The sequence below is a fragment of the Lissotriton vulgaris genome, chromosome 5, assembly GCF_964263255.1.
Source record: "Lissotriton vulgaris chromosome 5, aLisVul1.2, whole genome shotgun sequence".
Classification (NCBI taxonomy): Eukaryota; Metazoa; Chordata; class Amphibia; order Caudata; family Salamandridae; genus Lissotriton; species Lissotriton vulgaris.
This window is the reverse complement of record NC_141693.1, coordinates 1,474,804,689-1,474,820,913: the sequence shown is the minus strand read 5'-3', so window position 1 is coordinate 1,474,820,913 and position 16,225 is coordinate 1,474,804,689.

Genomic DNA, 16,225 nt, shown 5'->3' with positions numbered 1-16,225 from the left:
GTGTTTGGTGCGACGACCCCGTGAAGCGCCGACTTCACTTCAATGGGCAGTCAGGCCGCTAGGTCGGCGTTATGTTATGATGGGCTGCGCTAATGTGCAGAGGGCGACACAGAAACAAACTGACACGGTGGACGACGGCAGTCAGTAGTGCAACTACCGCCACTGGTGTCTTTTGGTTCCCAAAGTATAGGCGCTGTAGTGCCGAAATATACAGTATACCATACACGCAAACTCATAGACGTCATACCTTACCACCCCACACTGTGCTATGCCATAACACACCTTACTGTGAGATAACAGTTCAGCATAACACAGGCTTGCATCATAGTACAGCCTAGCATGGCATAGCACACCGTATGATACTGTACGCTATAATACAGTATGAATATGGGGAGTGTGGCATAATATAAGAAAGCTTAGCACAACATAACACAGCATGGACTGACGTGACAGTGCACAGCAGGATATAGCAGCACACACAATAACACAACATGAAAAATTACGATAGAAAATGAAGCTTAACATAACATAAAATATCACACAGTAACAGGTGCAGTTAGGGGAGAAACTCAATCTTCTGAAACGCCCCAGAAAAATATATGACCACTGCCATACACAGAAACACAGAAATAAACACAAAAACACATCCACAAACACAGAGACACATACAGAACAAACATGCAGCCAAAGATAGTACAATAAAACACACTGTCATTTCTACGCACAAACAGGCATCTACACAAAGCCAAGACACCCAACCGAAGGGTAAGCATGGACATGCACATTACATACACACATCCCACACCACAAGGGGACACACGCCAGCATCATCAGTGCAATTGTAATGGTAAATGTACAGCTATACAAGAACCCAGAGATGGAAAAGGAGAGACAGATTTGGAAATATATGCACAATCACCCTCGCATTCACACAGAAGTAAAACAGACACAAGTTCAGCTTTAATGCATACAAACCACCCATTAACGACAGCTACATTTGGGAGCACACCTATAGGTGACAAGCACTCGAACGCACACACACAGACACACACACCGCACACACACATAGCCACGCCTGCAAGTCTGCACACACACACACCAATATATGTCGGCATTCGCACACGCACACAAGCATAGCTACACATAAAATATTGCACAAAGACTCACACTGAAACAATTCACTTCAGTTCCCAAAAAGCCTTCACACAGACATGCACTTCAGCAGACATGTAAATGTGGACACATGTGTATAGAATACCTAAGCAGGCAATGTCGGGGAGACACCCATGCACATTTACAAGTGCAAAGCCACACTGTCAGAATGCCCCACCTCAGGAACAGCCCAGTGGATAAATATGTACAGGCGCTATAGGTTCACATACATATAAGCTGAATACAGACACACGTCTATTGATTCAAGTGTGCACAGGTAGATTCATGCGCATCCATGACTACACACACTCAAGCACACAGGCATAAACACATCTGTATCCATGTTTGTACCAAACACTTTTACGTAACCATGCACTTCCGGAAGATGCCCGGGACAAATCATATCAAGCACACATGCTGCAGATACATATGCGCACGCATGTCCCTTTAAACACACGTGTACCCCCCAATACACACACATTGATTACACAATCAGGTACGCAGACATAAGCATGCACCTAACCTAAACACACATGCAAAGACACGTGCACGTAAAGACATGTAACCACTGTACATCTAAGGATATAACGCTATAAACATGCATGAATCAGACACACGCATACATACCTGCACACGCACACGTGCAATGCACCCATGACGAGCAGGTGATTCTGCACAGAAGAGACGCCCCAGGCAGAGACATGCAGAGAATATTTCCGCTGAAATGACTTACCCTCGTCTCTGCTCTGTCCTGGCTCGTGCCCCCGGGTAAGAAGAGAGGCAGGGGGGCTGCCGGCAGCAGAAGAGACGTACACTTGGAAGAGGCTCACACTCTGGAGAGACCGCTCCCTCTGAAAAGAGTGTACAGACAGCAGAGTCTGGAGGGACGGCACACACCTCGAGTAACCACACACCCCTCACGTTGGGCAGCAGAGACTGCGAGTAGGACAGGGGCAGGAGAGTGCACAGCTCAGTGTAGACCGCACACTCCACCAGTGGGCAGAAGAGACTGCCAGCTCGTGTTGTCGAAGTGCCAAGGAGTGCAGTAAGAGAGAGCACGGGTAGTTTACAAGATTCCTAGGGTGGGGAGAACGAGACTTGACTGGGGCATGAGAGACCACGAGTGGAGGGGGCAGAGCTCGTGAGCGTGGTGTGAGACATCGTGCGTGGAGTAGGAGAGACGGCACACTCCAGGCGAGGCCTGGCAGCGGGCCGCGCGCGAGGTGTCGCCATGCTGTGGGGTGGTGCTGGTCGTGCAGAGCAGGTGGGGCGGCCCGGGGGTGGTGAGTTCCAAGAAGAGATCTAAAGATTTCGCCTTCCCACACATACAATGTGCAAAGGGAGCCTGACCCCTCCCCCCCATACACACACGCGCGCGTCATCTCTCTGTCCTCATTGGGCCGCGAGGAGGCTGCCTCTGCCTCCTCTTCCTCGCGCGGTGCCAGGGCTGTGCCCATCTCTGCGCCAGCTCACCGGTACCTCCGCAATGAGCATCCGCGGGGCAGACACAATGCGATAGAGACAAAGGCAGGGGGAGGGACGGAAGGGGGGGGGGCGGAGGAAATGAAGAGAGGAGGGGGCGACGGCAGCGGGGAAAGTTCGCGCGGTGAGGGGGGGGGGGGTCGAGGTGAGAGGATGGAGGGACCATAACAACGGGGGTCAGAGTGACGGGGTGGATAGGACACGCCACGGGGGGCGATGGAGTGGAAAGAAGGGCGCGCGGGTGAATATAATGACCATAGGTGGAAGGGGCTAGGAGGCTCGGGAGGACCACCCCGGGGGTGGAGGGAGGTTGGGGAGGGGATCAGAGACCACCCAAGCGGGGACTGCAGAGAGTGGTGAAGGGATGGAGAGACCACACAAAGGGGTGGCAGCAGACTAGGGGTGCCTGCACTGACGTGGCGGGGTGGGGTGGATCACATTAGAGGGGGCAAAGGAATGATGAGACATTACGGGCAAGTATTGAGGGGTTGAAGCCACCACACCAGAGGTGGGGATGAGGGACCACAGAAGAGGAGGCTTTGGAATAGGGAATGGGGGTGGCGGAAAGGGGGGGGGGGGGAGACCTCACACGACGAGTGAACGCATAAGAAGGGTCTGCAGGGGTGACAAGACCCCAGGGAGCAACCAGACTCGAACTTCTCAATTCACTCTGTAAATATGTAATATTTAATATTTAATTGTCGAAGCCTAACCGCTGGTAAAATGTAATCATGAGTAAATTTACTATTTGTATATATATTTATGTATAACTCTAACCACTAGTATATGTAGTAGACCTTTGTACTTACTACCATTCCTATGAGTTTAGAGTTTATCCGTTTGTATCTCTTCCTTGAGTGACTTTACAACTTGTACATTTGCAAATTTTTCCTGTTTGTATCTCTTATGTAACTCGTGTAATCTAAAGTCCTTATGTAACTGAACTGGTTCTTTTGTAAAGCGCCCTGACACCTTCGGGTAATGTTCGCTCTATATTTAAATGAATAAATAAATAAATAAACCGGTGAAAGGGGCGGCCAATGGAGTGTGGCGAACACTTTTAAACAACGGGGAGGAGCTATCTTTAGAGCTAATACGAAAAAATTAGCGATAAATTGCGTAGCAAACATGTTTTAGTGGATTTGAAAAGGTGGCTGTGCGAATGCACCTGATTTCATGATGTGTGACTGGCAAGTCACAGGCTTAATTCCTAACACAGTTTCCATTCCTCCTTCGATTGAGTAAGTGAGTGCCAATCAGTTGGCAACATTGCCACATGCTAATTACTCTGTCAGGAATTAGTGCTACTCTAAATGAAAATACAACAGCATCCCGCACTGAGCAGGTCACTTATATGATTTCAGTGTAAGGCCTAAAGAACTGGCCTAAAGGGCAGTTGCTTTGAAGTAACTTTGAAACAAATCGTGTTATTGCATGTCAAGAATACAAGTATTCCTTCAATCAATCATTAAATCAGTGCGTTCTGAGCGCGGATACTCGTCTGTGAGGGTCTCAAGGCGCTTCAGTGCCCCCAACACTTAGAATGTGTGCCTTATGAGCAATGTCCTGCAACAAGGTCATTCCAACACAAGTAGAAGTCCTACCTCCTGATTGCATATGCTTTCAATTCTGTTCTGAGGCTCCTGGCACATAAAGTGCCACATCCACCAGAATATCAATATTGTTATTAAATCCTGCAGGGACAGTATGCCTTAGAAATGCAACATTTGTTAAGAATTTCAGCACAAATCCTTTCAGAACAATGACCACATTCTCTATTATATTTGCTCCCGAATGTCTCTGCTAATCATAGCAGTCAGCCTGGTCTGGGCGGCGAAAGGGACACCCTCGAATGTGGCACAAGTGAGACAACAAGGTTACCAGTTTGTCATTGTAGCACTGGTAGAACTAGTGCACAAAGTAGTATTTTCATTGTGCAATGTTCTTGCATTAACTATCTTATTGTATACAATATCTGAGATACGTTACTTTTGACAGGCTGTTGCAAGCACGGCTTTCTGCTGGCTTTTGCGAGGTGCGGTTCGCGGTACCCGGGAGCCACACACCCACAGCACTCGGGAACTGCAAGATGATTTCTGAAACCTGTGCCTGCAGGCAAGAGAAGACGCCTACCTAGGGCTAGATTTACTGGAGCTTCCCAGCTCTGTACTGCTGCTGGCTGAAGTTGGCCTTCTTCCAAGGGGCTTGACTCCAGGAGGGCAATAAGTTGTCTGAAAGTTTGCAAGTGTGATTTAAAGGGATTTTTGTCCTTTTCCTTTTCTTCTCTTTCCAATATGGCCATTTCTTCCTGTAGTTTCTATTAGGATTCCTTTTTGACAAATATTTTTTGCTTAGGTGTTTCACTTTATGCAGCGTTAAAGACGAATGCCATAACAATGCCAGCAATGAGACTTTATATTCACCACCAACAGTGACCAATTTGCGTTGAATTGGTTTGTTGAGAAATGCAGGGTACATCTCATAACTCACGAAGAGTGGTTGTTCACTACCAATCTGAATACATCATCTAGGCTATAGTAGTTGATCCAGTATCCCCATATTGTATAACATTTGGAGGGCAGTCAATAGATTTATATTTCACTTTTTTGCCCCCATATAAAGGTCCTTTTGCCTTTTCAATCCTCTTTTCGTTGGGGCCTATTAAGAACCCCACATCTTGGCTACATTTTAATTAGGTTCCATTAATCCCAGCATGCAAAGAATTAGTTTCTTCCTTGAGAGACTACATCATTTGGAATCCCAAAAATAATTAATTAAGGAGACATAGGGATTTAGGAAATTCTCAGGTTATGGCCCAGTTCCTGTGTGATAGTTATCCGGTATGTCTGAACTGTGCTACATCCCCAAACTTTGTGTCCCTCTTCTTCTTGTGTTGCTATAGAAATGTGCCTGCATCTCGATTGCATTTAAAGCAATCACTAACGGGACTCTGACTAGGGTTGGGTGGAATTTGCAAATTCACGATACGCGAATTCACGTGAATTTGTAATCGCGATTCGCAAAAATCAGCCAAATTCCGTGAGCTTGCGAAATTTTTTGTGCGAGTTCGTGAGATTTTTTTTACCAGTTTGGGAACGAGAACTTGTGCATGCGGTCGCAACGGTTGTGAAAATGTTGTTTCCACTTAACCAGCCTGCTCACGATGCCTTTTTCCTGTTTCGGGTCGCAATGACGTGTTTGCATTCGCAATTTCCTGTTTTGGGTCTCAATGACGTGTTCGCGTTTGCAATTTCCTGTTTCAGGTCGCAATGCCATGTTCACGATCGCGGCGTCGCTCGGCCAGCAACCAAAATCTCGCAGCGCACGCGAACAGGGAGGAAAACTCATCAGCGAACGCAGAAGCATGGTAAGTCAATGCCGCGCACGCAAGATTGTATTTTTGAAGCGCGAACAAAAAAAAAATCCTCCAACTCGTGAATTGCTGATTTTTTTGCCAATTTCGTGCGATTCGCAGATCGCGAAATTGCCAAAAATTAGCAAATTCCGCGAGCAGAACAAATTTTCCGTCCATACTTAACTCAGACGATTTAATTGAGCCTACCCCTACTATAGTATACTCGGTATAACATTTTGAGCTGGACTAGTCACATTCTTGCCTTTATTGTGACCTCTGGTGGGTGTATCAATGCTGTCTCCCAAACCTCTATTGTGTCTAGTTATTCCTCCCACTTTATTCTCAGATGTCTCAGCCCATCTGGCAAATTGTTATTTAGAGTCTAAAATAAAAAGGAAATTGCCCCTCGCCCTAATTCATCTATTAATACTTTATTTTCAAGTGGGGTGTGCTCAGGGACCTCAACCCACACCACATCTTCAGCCAGAAAGGTGTGTCTAAATTGGGTGTATTTAACTATCTGGTTTGGGGTTAGTGCATATTCCTTCAGGAGGTTTATGAGGTAAGTAAGCATGTCTCCCTCCAGAAGGTCTCCCACCTTTGAAATACCAATGTTGGCCTATGTTTTAAATCATTCATTTTATTGACCTTTATCAACATTTTCCCTTCCCATCTCATGTGGCTTTTCCCAAACCTGCAGCTACTTCCTGTATTGCTGGTAAGAGATGAGTAATTCTTTTGTCCCCATGTGTGCAGCCTAGGTAGGAAGGCTTAATCATCGTCAACCTTTCCAGTAGTAATGAGCGATCATCTCATGGTGCATACATCCTGTCATTAATACTAATGATATAGTCATTAAAACAAATAATAGTCTCTTACATCAGGGAGAGCAATTCCCCCATTGTGTAGACCTCTAGTACGATTTTCATTACATTGCTTGGGGGACCCCCATCTCATTAAAGAGTCCTTATTTTCCTGTCAATTTCCACAAAGAACACCTTTGGTATTGGGTAGGGTATGTTCTGCATGCTATAGATTAATTTCGGGAGGGTGGTCATTTTAAAAATTGCAGCACAGCCTATTAATTCACAGAGAGTTCTCCAATGTCCCACATATGCATGAAATTATCTAACAATATGATCTATATTTCTAGACAACAAGGGGTCTACTTGTGATGTTACAAATATTCCCAGATGTTTAAAACCCTCAGAGGAGACCGGGATTCCTGGGAGTAGCGAACCCTCAAGTGTTTCCCCCCAGTTTATTTTGCATTTAAATCAAGTGATGTATTTTACAAACATATTGAATTTATTGGGAATTGATGTTAAGAGTTACATAACATAGAACAACATTTTGTCTGTTTAGAGTGAGCTTTTTTCCCTCCATGGGACCGCTTGGAATCCTCTCACCTCCTACTGGGCTCTAACCCAACAAGCCAAGGTTTGTATGCTGATGGTAAAAAGTGGGGGGAGGGACACTAGACACTCCTGTCAGGTGCCCTGCCCCAGAGGAAAGCTTTTTTTAAAATTTTATTTTAATATTATATATACTTTATTCGACATCAGTACAATACCATAAAAGTGCAAATTATAAAAACATTCCAATGACATAGGTTTCACAATGAGACGGGCCTAACCCAAAAATACATATACAAAACATTTACTGATAAAACCCGTTCTCTAATATCATTCTTGTGCTAGTGTTTAATAAATAGTGTGTGTTAAAAAAGGAATTGGCATAATTAGTTAAAATATTAACACATGCATGATATAGCCTCCTAAGAGGTAGCACAGTAACTAGTCATTTCTTTAAAAAGTATCCTCACCCACACAATTCATTAACAGGACCTTTAGCCTAGTGATACTAAAGTCAGTATAATCACTCCTCTCCTCTGGTGTTTCTAAGTTGCATTGCCGACCTAAAAAAGTTTACAGTAGAAAAGAGAATAAAACCTCTGTAGACAATTTCAAAAACAATAGAGCCACCTTTGCCTGCATAAATCCATTTTTTTAAAATACTTTTTAAAAATTGCTTCCTGGGGTGCTCATAGTAGGGATGGTCGCAGCGCACGGGCCCTTCAACTCTATATTTTTAGTGTAACCTGCCGGCACTGCTAGACTATGATGTAACAAATCTAGCCTGAAGTGTGTCATTAAAAATCTGTCTTGGACATTGTGGATAAAGGACAAGTAAGGTTCAGTGCCCAAGAAAGATTTGGTCAAAAGATGCGCTCTCACAGAGGGGTTTATTCACTTCTCTATCTTGTCTCCGGTCGGCCACATGTTTCGTGAATACCATTTTAACATGGACCTTATCCCGCGGTAACAGTTTTGTGGGGTTATTAAAGAAATCTACACAACCCAGGGCTGACAAGGTTTCCCTCACATACTTTAGCCATGGGATGTTCTTCCCCTGATCACGTGCCAAACAGTCCATTATAATCTCCTTGGTTAGTGAGGCCTCGGGGTTGGTCCAAATCTTAATCCAACAATTAATGGGTTTTAGTTCTATCCTGTCTCTCATGTAACTAGCACCCAGTTCCTCATGAATGATGAATGACAGGGTACTTTGCAGGACTTTCAGCAGATGCCGCAGATACTTGTTCTCTTCACTGTGGACAATTTGTGGGTTAATAAAACCCCAAACCTCACTGCCGAAGAGTATTTTGGCACAGCACATCGAGTTGCAGAGTTTAAAATTTGTTCTGGTGACCAGCGACTCAACCTACGCACAAAGTTCATAATGGCACCGGTACAAAAGGCTAAAGAACAACATTTCTCGTCTAGCAGGGGTTTAAAATGAAGACGGGTATCAAATAAAATCCCCTGGTAAGAGAATGTCTGAAGTTTTTCCAGGCAATGGGCACCAATCATGCTGCTGTTGGCTGGAAGTCGAAAAGCAATCAAAACTGACCAACTCGATTCATTCGTTCCTAAAAAAATCGATTGAGGCTTTAAAGTTAGAGGAAGTATGGCAAACAACACCGTCCTACTCGGAGTTTAAACAATTGTTCAACAAAACAGTTAACCAAATGTCCCAAGACCAGGATAAAGTCACGTTGTCCAAGAAAACAAACGCATGGACGGTGCTCCCGACATATAAAAAGCTAAAGCCCCAACCATACCTCTGGAACACTTCGCAAACCGAATGAAACAGCAATTAATTCTACTGAGACTGGGAGTATATCCTACCAAAGATTTAACTACTAAATGGAAACGCACCTGGCTTTCAATGGATTGTCGCCTTTGCGGACACGGTGATGAATTAGTGCTTCACCTACTCTGTATTTGCCCCGCACTATTATCCGAACGGAAAAAACTCCTGCAGCCGTTGCTGAAAAAAGAGCAGATAAGGACATGTAGATCCGCAGTAATAAAATGTTTAGGACGGTCAACAGTGCAATTGGCATGTACATCACTAAAGTTTTTAAGACTCGCTGCAAAAGCGCTAGAAAGGAAAGATATAGAACTTGATTCAGAAAATGCTTAGACATTCACTTTAAAGCAAACACAAGTAAAAGAATCAGACTCCTCAAGCCAGATCAACTCTATAAGACTAAAAGGCATCAACAGTACTATCTTCCTTTACTTATCCATGTTTTAATAATCAAATGTTTTAAATGGAATTTTATCAACTAACTAGTGTTTATACATGAACTTTAAATCGCAAGTGTTTACGTGTTTTTAGCGGTTAATCCGCTCTTTGTATGATTTAAACCAAATCAAATAAAGTATTACTTACTTACTTACTTAAATAAAATCCCCTGGTAAGAGAATGTCTGAAGTTTTTCCAGGCAATGGGCACCAATCATATATTTATATTTCCTTTTCTGCGTCTTCCCTGCCTCCATAATATAAGATTTAGAAAGATTGGCAGACAGGTCTAGACTCTCCATGAATCAGACAAAACCGTCTATTAGGCATTGCAAGCCTCGGGGGGTCCACGCGAGAAGTACAGCGTCATCTGCATAAAGCAGAACGGGGAGACCCCTAGTTCCTATCCTTGGAGAGTCCACCTCCAGTACATCTAACGCCTGCTCCAGACCATTTATATATAGTGTGAATAAAAACGGTGCCAATATGCAACCCCGTCTTACCCCATTGAGCAAGGGAATTGGTCAGTCAGGCTCCACTCCTCGTTATACCTGACCTATGTGGAAGTATTCCTGTGTAGACCTCTTAAGATGTTAAGAAATCAAAGGAGGACCCCGCACAGACTAATAGGGGACTGGGGGGATAACAGATCTAAAAAAGACAGGGGCGTCCCCGCAAACAAGGACAATGTAGGACTGTGTACCACTTCTATTGAGTGCACCTTAAAGTAAGTATTGCAATTGAAAGAGCAGCATGCCCATAATTCGGCGGGAAAGGTAAAGTTACAAGAAATTAAAATCTCAATTTCTATAGGTATGTGATGCCCAGGGAGGAGAATTCTGTGTATTGGTTTTCTTATGTCTCTACAGATGCCAAACCTTTAGAGAAAAAAGCCTATTTCGTGACTCTATAGTCAGCTCAAACAATAACGTTAAACTTTACAACATTTCATGAATAACACAGCATACAAGTAATAAAAAGAATTAAAAAGAATTTAAAAAGGATGTTTTCCACACCATAAGTTTTGTAAGTCTCTGTCGTACATTTATTACACATTCAGTTATAGAAGTTCATCATTACACAATATACAATTTATTAAAAAACATGTTATACATTTGTAAAAAACTTAAAAAAAAACAAAGAATCACAAGTCGACGCGGCGTTTCGGTAGTCAGATTGTCTACCTTCTTCAGGACTGATTCTGGATCAAATTAAAAAAGATTTAAGAAACACAGAGTTACTCTTATTACATTGGTGCAGATTGCTCATTATTCACAACTATAAATAGTCACAACTGTAGTTGCTATAACGTCATTTTTTAGGCATCTCTTAAACAAAGGGCATCATTTTTTTAGCACAAGGTTTTTGTTTTTACACTACTAGTGGTTCTTCACACTCATGTAAATTTAAAATACTCCTCCCCATTTAGTAACATTTTGGTAACACATCAACCAATATCTCTATATATCCCTATGCTTGAACAAAACTAAAGGTGTTTACCTTTCCCTTGGACTATATAGTCCAATGCTTATGAGAATCAATTTAAGACATCTAGTTGTGGATACATTGAAGGAATTGTCACTCTAGCGCATACCTTAAATCAGGCGGAGTGAATCTCCCCACCGGACTTTGTTCACTTCGGTTAAGAACCCTTTTGCCATCAAATTCGTAGGCCTATTTTCAGATTCTGTTTTGTGCGATCTAATGTCACTAAATAAAATGAGTGTGAGGATAATATATTTACAGTTTGTCTCCATATTACGCTTATGTCACAAACGTTCTTACAAACTGAAAAATAGAGATAGATTATATTTCGTACCTCTTGAAAGCAAAAAAGAATGTTTTTATATATACCTGATTTTCAAAATAAATATACTTGGTCTTGGACTACCAGGAGGAGCCACCGTATTTTCAGTTATGGGTATCTTCAATGACCCTATGAGATTATAATTGTTTCATATTAACACATATGGGTCTTATCAATTTCGAAATCTACTTCTTAGCAGTACATATTGCCTATAGGGTATCACTCACCATTAAAATTGTGTTGCCTGGTGCAATTTCATGGATATTTTGCCTCCAAAGCACTCCGATGTGGATAGATAGTCCGTACTATATTGGACAATAAAACATATAGAATATATATATTAGGCCAAATATGTGGCAGATTTATAATTTATTCCTATTTATTGCATTCTTTTATTTTTAGATTCTCTTATGTCAAATGACATTAAGGGGAGTGGATCACAATGGTCAGGTTGCTTATTGCTTATGTTAAGTTTTTAAAGGGATTGTTTTGATATTTAGCGCTAAAGTTATAAAAAAGCAATAAAAAAGCACTAATCACGAATTCGAGGGGCCCAAGCATTTCTTTGTCTTTACCTTGAAATGTGTAATCGGCCTCCCTGCTCCTGTCTCCCGGTAGTCTTCCACAGTGTCCCTCAGTCGGTCTTGTACGAGCCGCCAGAAGCACTGAATGCACGATCATGGAGCGTTGTTTTATATTACCCGCGCCATGATTGGTTGTATCTCCCCTCCGCCCTCATTGGGTCTTTCTGGGCCAATCAGCGTCAGGTCACCATGGGAACCGAACGCTTCTTACAATATTGCGCGTTTGTCTGTGTTTATATCTCTTATGATTGAGGATTTTGTTTCATGGTAGCCTCACGCATATTCCTATGTTTATTAAGCGCGTTTGTATTTCTTGCTTGGCAAGGATCACATAATATTGTATGCGCGAAATTTCTATATTCGTTGCACCTGGTCTTCTATTACGTTTCACCCTCTACATAATTACTAGGCCAATTTAACGCTAGGAAGCTTTATTTAATATCCGTATATTTTATCAAATTGTCTGTAAGCTAATATTGGCACATCACTTATAATATCATGCCGCGGTGCTTTTTGTTGCCCGCGTTTCGACTGATAGTAAATCCCCCACGTCCTCATTGGGTCTTTTTAGGCCAATCAGCGTCAGGTAACCTTGGTAACCGAACGCTTTTTGCCATATCGTAGACCTGCACTGTTGTTCGCATTCGCCTGTGTTTGTCTCTCATCTTATTGGAGAGTCTGTCGCATGATAGCCTAACGCGTCTAGCTATGTTTATTAAGCGTGTTTATGTTTGTAAGGTCACCTATTATTACACGGGCCAGCCGTCGCTCTAATTATCAGTAGTTTCAGCGCATGCATATAGAGGAGAGTGTTAGTTTTCTCACAATATATTCGCTCTTGTTCATTATCAGATTCTTTACAGCACTACTCAATCTCAGTTCGTATATTTCTGAGTTATTACAATATTAAATCCGTGTCAGCCTATCTTACTCGCATATAGAATAGGATTAGAGTAAACTTAGATCTTACTGCTCCACTGGTTACAGTTGGTAAGTCCCAGGGCACACAAGGTTTGTTCAGCTCTTGTGTGTATTCTCTTTACTCTGTTTCCTGTACTATAATGTTTATAGAGAGAGGACTGCAGGCCTGTATGTGGCCATTCCTATGCATTATCATTGGATAATTTTTTCCCAATCCTCCTTCGAATTTAAGCCGCACCTCACACTATTGAGGGTCGACATGTAGAATTGCTCCCTTCTTTTTCTCTTGTTATTTTGATTGCCACCTCTGATATTTTCAGTTATCTTCTCTAAACCACACCATTTTAAATCCTCAATTTTGTGGCCAGCTTCCCTCCAGTGCTCAGTGAGAGGTGCTCCTATTTTGTTCGTCTAAACGAGCATCGCTCAGCACTTAGAACGAACAAAATAGGAGCACCTCTCACTGAGCACTGGAGGGAAGCTGGCCACAAAATTGAGGATTTAAAATGGTGTGGTTTAGAGAAGATAACTGAAAATATCAGAGGTGGCAATCAAAATAACAAGAGAAAAAGAAGGGAGCAATTCTACATGTCGACCCTCAATAGTGTGAGGTGCGGCTTAAATTCGAAGGAGGATTGGGAGAAAATTATCCAATGATAATGCATAGGAATGGCCACATACAGGCCTGCAGTCCTCTCTCTATAAACATTATAGTACAGGAAACAGAGTAAAGAGAATACACACAAGAGCTGAACAAACCTTGTGTGCCCTGGGACTTACCAACTGTAACCAGTGGAGCAGTAAGATCTAAGTTTACTCTAATCCTATTCTATATGCGAGTAAGATAGGCTGACACGGATTTAATATTGTAATAACTCAGAAATATACGAACTGAGATTGAGTAGTGCTGTAAAGAATCTGATAATGAACAAGAGCGAATATATTGTGAGAAAACTAACACTCTCCTCTATATGCATGCGCTGAAACTACTGATAATTAGAGCGACGGCTGGCCCGTGTAATAATAGGTGACCTTACAAACATAAACGCGCTTAATAAACATAGCTAGACGCGTTAGGCTATCATGCGACAGACTCTCCAATAAGATGAGAGACAAACACAGGCGAATGCGAACAACAGTGCAGGTCTACGATATGGCAAAAAGCGTTCGGTTACCAAGGTTACCTGACGCTGATTGGCCTAAAAAGACCCAATGAGGACGTGGGGGATTTACTATCAGTCGAAACGCGGGCAACAAACAGCACCGCGGCATGATATTATAAGTGATGTGCCAATATTAGCTTACAGACAATTTGATAAAATATACGGATATTAAATAAAGCTTCCTAGCGCTAAATTGGCCTAATAATTATGTAGAGGGTGAAACGTAATAGAAGCCCAGGTGCAACGAATATAGAAATTTCGCACATACAATATTATGTGATCCTTGCCAAGCAAGAAATACAAACGCGCTTAATAAACTTAGGAATATGCGTGAGGCTACCATGAAACAAAATCCTCAATCATAAGAGATATAAACACAGACAAACGCGCAATATTGTAAGAAGCGTTCGGTTCCCATGGTGACCTGACGCTGATTGGCCCAGAAAGACCCAATGAGGGCGGAGGGGAGATACAACCAATCATGGCGCGGGTAATATAAAACAACGCTCCATGATCGTGCATTCAGTGCTTCTGGCGGCTCGTACAAGACCGACTGAGGGACACTGTGGAAGACTACCGGGAGACAGGAGCAGGGAGGCTGATTACACATTTCAAGGTAAAGACAAAGAAATGCTTGGGCCCCTCGAATTCGTGATTAGTGCTTTTTTATTGCTTTTTTATAACTTTAGCGCTAAATATCAAAACAATCCCTTTAAAAACTTAACATAAGCAATAAGCAACCTGACCATTGTGATCCACTCCCCTTAATGTCATTTGACATAAGAGAATCTAAAAATAAAAGATTGCAATAAATAGGAATAAATTATAAATCTGCCACATATTTGGCCTAATATATATATTCTATATGTTTTATTGTCCAATATAGTACGGACTATCTATCCACATCGGAGTGCTTTGGAGGCAAAATATCCATGAAATTGCACCAGGCAACACAATTTTAATGGTGAGTGACACCCTATAGGCAATATGTACTGCTAAGAAGTAGATTTCGAAATTGATAAGACCCATATGTGTTAATATGAAACAATTATAATCTCATAGGGTCATTGAAGATACCCATAACTGAAAATACGGTGGCTCCTCCTGGTAGTCCAAGACCAAGTATATTTATTTTGAAAATCAGGTATATATAAAAACATTCTTTTTTGCTTTCAAGAGGTACGAAATATAATCTATCTCTATTTTTCAGTTTGTAAGAACGTTTGTGACATAAGCGTAATATGGAGACAAACTGTAAATATATTATCCTCACACTCATTTTATTTAGTGACATTAGATCGCACAAAACAGAATCTGAAAATAGGCCTACGAATTTGATGGCAAAAGGGTTCTTAACCGAAGTGAACAAAGTCCGGTGGGGAGATTCACTCCGCCTGATTTAAGGTATGCGCTAGAGTGACAATTCCTTCAATGTATCCACAACTAGATGTCTTAAATTGATTCTCATAAGCATTGGACTATATAGTCCAAGGGAAAGGTAAACACCTTTAGTTTTGTTCAAGCATAGGGATATATAGAGATATTGGTTGATGTGTTACCAAAATGTTACTAAATGGGGAGGAGTATTTTAAATTTACATGAGTGTGAAGAACCACTAGTAGTGTAAAAACAAAAACCTTGTGCTGAAAAAATGATGCCCTTTGTATAAGAGATGCCTAAAAAATGACGTTATAGCAACTACAGTTGTGACTATTTATAGTTGTGAATTATGAGCAATCTGCACCAATGTAATAATAGTAACTCTGTGTTTCTTAAATCTTTTTTAATTTGATCCAGAATCAGTCCTGAAGAAGGTAGACAATCTGAATACCGAAACGCCGCGTCGACTTGTGATTCTTTGTTTTTTTTAAAGTTTTTTACCAATGTATAACATGTTTTTTAATAAATTGTATATTGTGTAATGATGAACTTCTATAACTGAATGTGTAATAAATGTACGACAGAGACTTACAAAACTTATGGTGTGGAAAACATCCTTTTTAAATTCTTTTTAATTCTTTTTATTACTTGTATGCTGTGTTATTCATGAAATGTTGTAAAGTTTAACGTTATTGTTTGAGCTGACTATAGAGTCACGAAATAGGCTTTTTTCTCTAAAGGTTTGGCATCTGTAGAGACATAAGAAAACCAATACACAGAATTCTCCT